This window comes from Strongylocentrotus purpuratus, unplaced genomic scaffold (assembly GCF_000002235.5).
Source record: "Strongylocentrotus purpuratus isolate Spur 01 unplaced genomic scaffold, Spur_5.0 spur5_scaffold_1, whole genome shotgun sequence".
In the NCBI taxonomy this organism is placed as follows: domain Eukaryota; kingdom Metazoa; phylum Echinodermata; class Echinoidea; order Camarodonta; family Strongylocentrotidae; genus Strongylocentrotus; species Strongylocentrotus purpuratus.
Genome location: NW_022145594.1, coordinates 34913213 through 34920608, shown reverse-complemented (window position 1 = coordinate 34920608; position 7396 = coordinate 34913213).

Below are 7396 nucleotides of genomic sequence, written 5' to 3'. Positions count from 1 at the left end.
TTCTATTGACATGTGTCCGGTATATAATGCCAAGCCATATTAAACGATCAAACGTTTCTTCTTTCAATCCCTCTGACTTGTGTCATCTGTGTTTGCTCTTGATATTAGACTTGTTCACTTTTTACTAATGTGCATCAATCAAAGCTCGGGGAAGTTGACATGTTTGGTAAAATTTTATATCAATTCAGTTTTTATCCCAGGCCGATAAGTTTGCTTTCAATAGGTAGAGGTAATTAAAGTAGACATTTTGCCAATATGACAGTTTCGCTCTTCATTCTACACCACGTCACGAATAGTAATATAATCTAATGAAGTGGCCAGAGACAGAGAACCTCCCAAACCAAACACGGAAAGACCTTCGTTGCTAGCTGTCCTACATGCCAGGAAACAGAATGGACATCAAGAAAGTACTCGTCGATCAGAGATTCACAGCATGTTATTTTTATCAAGGGCTCATAGCGTTTAGATAAACACAAAATCCCCTTGTCAAGCTTAAATCCTTCACCCACTGGGAAATTGCTACGAGTACGCATCAAAGTTTCAGATAAAAAGATACTCTACTTCGTCTTTCCCATCCGGAATTTATAGACTGAACTTCGCTAAGCTGTAACTTAGCATCATTAACTGATTCATGACGATGGCCACTATATCTTCACTTGGAACTACTCTTTCTCCGCCTGTAAACGTAACGGCCTCTTATGATTTCGGTAAAATGTCTGAAGCAGAACTGAATTATCCTGTTTTTATATACATGTCGATTTTAGCTGTTCCTCTATCGGTCATGACAAATATCTTCACCATGTACGTGTTGAACAGAACTGACTCTTTACACGAAACTGAAAGTCTCCTTTACAAAGCACTTGCTATAAGTGACATCAACGCTGCTGTAAGTCAGGCAAGCTTCACTATAAAAGGAATATTACAAATTACAAAAGGATGTATACTAATATATCTTTACACTGTGTTTGTAATCTATATATCCATCGTTATTATAGTATTCGTGAATATCAATCGCTTCTGGATGATCATGTGGCCCTTCCATCATATGCGCTCAGTGACGTCAAGGAGACTCTATTTTGCTTTATTGGTGAGCATACTGAGTACGGTTGTCTTGATTATTGTGGTTTATCATCTAGGTGTGGCTACTAGCATACAGCAAATTGTATGTATGGATGGTTCTCTAGTAAGAAACAAAATATCAGATTTAGCTTCGAATCTGCTACTTAGTGCGCCGATGTGGCTGGGCCTAATTGTAATTCCCTTCACCAGCAGTGGTATTCTATACAAGTCTAGACAACAGGCCAGAAAGATTGCCCAAATACGACATAATGCCCTTCAACACAGTGGACAACCCGATCAGAACAACCCTCAAGGAAATCATCAAGCCATTGCTGCAAGTGCACTGAAGGGTCTCAGAACCGTCAGCGCCATTACCATCTCATATATCATCGTGTGGATATTACCTTTTGTCGGCTTATGGACAAGAATAGATGCTAGAAATTGGCTTCAAATTATTAGTTTTTCTCTCATATCTTGTAATACAATCTGGAACCCTATAATCTTGTGTATTGCCAACAAGCGTTTTCGGATTGCTTCTCTGAAAGTGATATTGAAGATCAAAGCTGCTTGTTGTGGAAGCTGTGATTAAAGCTTTATCGTTCTAAATTGAGCCTACATATATAACACGATCGAAAAGACTTCTAATAAATTAAAGAACCCTTATCCAATTTTAATTGCCATGTTCATCTCCCTTTGAAGTAGCATATGACAAAAAAAACGATGAGCAGAGAGCGTACTTGCAGGATACCGAACGTCTGCTGTACAATAATAATATTAATGATAATATTTATAATCAGACTTGTATAACGTTTAACGCTATGTTTTAAAGCACTTTATTATTGCTGTTATCATTACCCTGGTTATTAGAGTCCATTGCTAAACCACACTTGATAGCGCACACGGTCTGCTCCCCTGGTGGTAGTGGAGTTAACTTCGGACCTTTATATTAAGCGGATTTTAAGTTGCTGTTATGGTCAATATGACGTTTTAACTCTTTCATTGCGAAATTATGTCGTGAAGTATGATAAAATTATGTTTATTTTCTTTCTTTGCTTAAATTAATATATAGATGTTCGCCTATGAATATGTCATCTTCTCACAGTTGCGCCAGGAGTGTAAATGTTGAGAGACATTAGGCCCAATACAAATGTTCAGTTTTGTTATTATTTAAAATGACCATCATAGTTATTATTATCATCATTAATATCATTATCCTTATAATCATTATTATTATCATTATTATCATTTTTATTATAATCATTATTATTGTGATTTACTAGGTGGTAGTCATGGCCGAGTGAATTAGGCACTGGGAAAGAAAAGGGTAAAGATAGTGACTAAAGCAAGTCATACGGCTCCGTCCCATACCCTCCTATAACTCGGAGGCACTGTTTTACCAGGGCATAGTCTCACCTCCCTGGTTTTACCGCATGTCATTATAATCTCTACTTAATGAGACATTCTATCTCTCTCTTTCTCTCTCTTTCTTTCATTCTCTCTTTCCAGACCCACAATTCCTTGTTCAATGTTTCGATTCACCCTACCTAGCTACGCCAATCTTATAGGCAAGAGATGGATAGCCACAAACAAAGTTACAACTGAAAAAAATGTTGCATTAACTAATCCGTTTTGTTTGCTCTGAATCGTTACCAAAAACTTTCAATAGACATGTGTTCAGGATATTGCAAAATCCATACTAAAATATAAAACTCTTCTCCTTTTTTCCTCTTTGACTTGTGTGCTTTGCTCTTGAAATTAGACTTTTTCGCTCTTCATTAATTTGGGTCAATCAAAGCTTAGGAAAGCTGATGTATTTGGCAAGATTAAAATCAATTCAGTTTTCATCCCTGGCAGATGGGTCTGCTGTAAATATGTAAAGCTAATTAAAGTTGACATTTTGCCAGTATGTATCTTCATTCAAGACCGCGGCATGAAAGAACTGAACATAATTTGGTGAAGTGTCCATATAGGGAAGAGAAACTCCCAAACCAAACACGGCAAGATCTGTCCTACGTGCAAGGAAACAGAATGGACTGCAAGAAATTACTTGTCGATAAGATATTCCCAGCATCTTTTTGTTAAACAGGGGCTCATAACGTGTAGATATACTCGAACGCATCTTGTCAAGCAAAATTCATTTTACAATTTGCTACAAGTTTCAGATGCAAATGTGCTTTACTTCGTTTTTTTTCAATCCGGATTTAGACTTCAGTTATCTTTAAATTCTCTTTCGCATCTCACACTGATTCGTAACTATGACCAATATATCTTCACTTGGTTCTACTCTTTCTCCGCCTACAAACTTAACGGCCTCGTATGATCCCGGTCATATGTTTGAAGCGAAACTGGATCATCCAGTATATGTATCCATGTCAATTCTAGTTGTTGCTCTATCGGTCATGACAAATACCTTTACCACGTACGTCTTGCTATAAGCGACATCAACACTGCTGCAGGTCGGGCAAGCTTGTCTATAATAATTATATTACGAATTGCTACAGGATGCATACTGGTATATCTCTATACTCTGTTTGTAATCTATATTTATGTCGTTATTATAGTCTTCGTGAACATCAATCGATTCTGGATGATCATGTGGCCTTTCCATCATATACGCTCAGTGACGTCAAGGAGACTATATTTTGCTTTATTGGTGGGAATTCTGAGTGCGTTTGTCTTGATAATGGTGGCTTATTTTCTAGGCATGGATACTATCTTACGGCAAAGTTCATGTCCACATGGTTCTTCAGGAAGAAACAAAATATCAGATTTAGCTTCGAATCTGCTATTTGGTGGGTCTAATAGTCATCGTCATCACCAGCAGTGGTATTTTATACAAGTCCAGACAACAGGCCAGAAAGATCGCCCAAATACGACGTAATTTCCTTCAACACAATGGACAACCCGATCAGAACAACCCTCAAGGAAATCAGCAAGCCGTTGCTGCTAGTGCACTAATGGGTCTGAGATCCATCGGCGCCATTAGCATCTCATATATCATCGCATGGCTAGTGCCTTCTGTCAGCTTTTTGACCAGAAATCATACTGCAAATAGGCTTCAATATATAAGTGCTTCTCTCATATTATGTAATGCAATCTGGAACCCTATAATCTTGTGTATTGCCAACAAGCCTTTTCGGATTGCTTCGCTGAAAGTGATATTGAAGATTAAAGCTGCTTGTTGTGGAGGCAATAATTAAAGCCTAATCGGTCTCAATTGCGCCTACATTTTACACGATCAATAAATGAACCCCAGGACAATTTGAAATGCCATGACCATCACCTGTTGAAATTGCAGATGACAATAACCGCTAAGGATTTGATGAGGACGAAGAGCGTACGTGCAAGAGACCGAAAGTCTGCTGTACAATAATAATGAAAATAATAATAATAATGAGAAAAACATTTGTACAGCGATTAATACTACATTTCTAAGCGCTTAACATATCAATTATTATTACCATGGTCATCAGATTCAGTTGCTAATCCACACGCTCGGCTTCTCGGGCGTTATTTTTTTCTGCGGCACAGATTGGGTTAGGTGCATGTTGAGCCTATGGGGAAGTTTAGGGTAAGGGTAAGGGTTAGGGTTAAAGCAAGACCTCTTTTTTGTTTAAAGCCCCAATCTGTGCCGCAGAAAAAAATGACGCTTCCCGGGGAATATTCCGACAAGGCACCATTTTACAAGCACCTGTACGATTGCCAATCCTACCGGTTACACAATTATCACCTGGGTGGAGAGTGGCACATGTATATTAACGACTTGACAACAGATATTACTGCTGAAGTCAGACTCAAACTGCCAACCATGTGATTCAAAGTCCGGGGGTAATGTTACTGAATTTAATGACTTGTAATTTTTGGACCGAATGTAGCAAATTAATTGCCGAATGAAGATACATGTATAGCATATGGGTATTTCGGGGGGGGGGGCAGAATAAAGAGCAATATCTATTTTGAAAATCTATAACTGCAGTTAAAAGTCGAGTTTTGCTACTTGATACCAGGATGGCTTGTGGCCACGATAACATTCCAGTGCAATTAATTAAAGATAGTGCTCCATATATTTCATATCCACTGACATACATATTAAACGTGTCATTAGAAACTGGCAATGTTCCAGATGAAATAAAGATTGCAAAGGTCACTCCTCTTCACAAAAAAGGGCCAAAAGAAGATCCAGGTAACTATAGATCAATATCGGTTCTACCTGTCATAGGTAAAGTTTTTGAAAAAAACTATAAATATCAGATAAAAACGATTTCTAGAAAAATAATTCTACTACCATAAATATGGGTTCCAGAACAAATATAGTACTCAATTATCACTAATCAACTTGATAAATTCATCTTTGAAATCTATAGATCAGGGGAAAGTAACTCTTGGTATCTTCATCGATTTTTAAAAACATTTGACACAATTAATCATAATATATTACTAGATAAACTATCTGGTTATGGCATCCAAGGGTTACCTCTTGAATGGTTTAAGGATTATCTCAGTAACTGATTTCAGTTTGTTCAGAGTGGTCAAACGTTATCTGAATGAAAGTTGATAAGATGTTGTGTTCCACAAGGATCATTATTAGGGCCAACGCTGCTTTTGATCTATATTAATGGTTTGCCAACTGTTACTGATTATTTCAATTTTCGGCTGCCGGTATTTGCCGATGATTCCAACCTATTTCATACTTTTCCTGCTGACCAGGGTGAAATTGATGTAAAGGAAGTGAACAACAGCACACAGAAGATACATGAGTGGTGCATTGCTAACAAACTCACAATTAATTCAATGAAATGTTGATAAGTAGTAGGAGGGGGAAATAGGTATGAATGGTAAACTAGCTGAAAATCGCTGGCGAGGATATTAAAGAGGTTGATGTTGTCACTTTTGTTGGAGTTTACATTGATAGACATTTGTCTTGGAATATTCATATTCGTTGTGTAAATCAGTGATTGAGAAATTAGTTGATTGCTATTTAGATTGCGACATTTCATTCCTAGCCGTACTCTGATATTATTTCATAGAGCATTTATAAAAACACACATTTCTTACGGAAAAGAGGTGTGGGTAGCACTTATAAGATATCCTAAAATACATATTGTATTCACAGGCGGCGGTTCGTGCTTTAATATTTAGTAAATGGAGAACTCCTACAGATCCATTATTTAAAAGATTGCAAATTCTAAATGTGCATAATTTACATGATTTATCAATATCTACTTTCATGTTTGATCTAGTCCATGACAATTTGCCCCTTTTTTAAATAGAGTACTGTGACATTATAGAGCATAGCAAGATTCACTACATTTCTGAACTAATATCCTCATAACAATAACCCATTAAGATTACTTAGGTCCTCCACACAACAACTTCTGCAAGTACCACGGCAGCTATAGAACAATATTATGACGTACGGTGAAAGGTCTCTTGTATCTCTACCAAGTGCTCTTCGTTCTCAGAATAACCCTGAACTCTACAAGAAACAACTCAAAATATGTCTTTTCATACCTTGGAGGATATCATACCTTGGAAGTAGGCATAAAGTTATACAAAACTTATTTGCCCCTCGGTGTCTGCTAATGGGTTACTCTTGAATTTGGCGTTGTGCAGTTACAGATGAACATGGACAGTTGAATAATTCAATGATGCATTCAATTAAACCATGTTTCGTAGATTACTTTCAGATAAGTATTGTTGTTGTTAATATTGTTATGTATCTTAAGTGTAGAATAAGGTATCGATATTGTTTTGTATTTTTAAGTGTACAATAAGGTATTATCTTGGACGTAAAGCACAGGTAAGAGGAATTTTTTTTTTTTTTTTTTTTGGTCCCAAAAATCTCGCAACGACTCAGCCAGCCGTTGAATAAGCGGGGGGGGGGGGGGGGGGGGGGGGGGGGGTAAGAGGACATTTTTTTTGTTTTTTTTTGTTTTGGTCCCGAAAATCTCGCAACGACTCAGCCAGCCGTTGAATAAGCGGGGGGGGGGGGGAGGTAATTTCTTTTTTCTCGCAAAATATCTCCATAATTTGAAAACTTGGTCGATCGGTATTGGGGTGGGGTAAGGTCTGTCATTTTTGGTCACCAATTACCACAATTTCTTTATTTTTGTATTAAAAAAAATTTAATAAAAGCTTCGAGGGGTAATTGTATATGATTTTGTGAAAGAAACGTTATAATTTCGTATATGTACAGTTAATATATATCATACCGAAAAAATTTGCAGGGGGTGCTATGCCCCTCCTGGAAAAATTCCGGGGGTGCTGCAGCACCCCCAGCACCCCCGCTTCCCAGGGCCATGCCATCAACCTTTCATACATCTTAATTATGTTGACC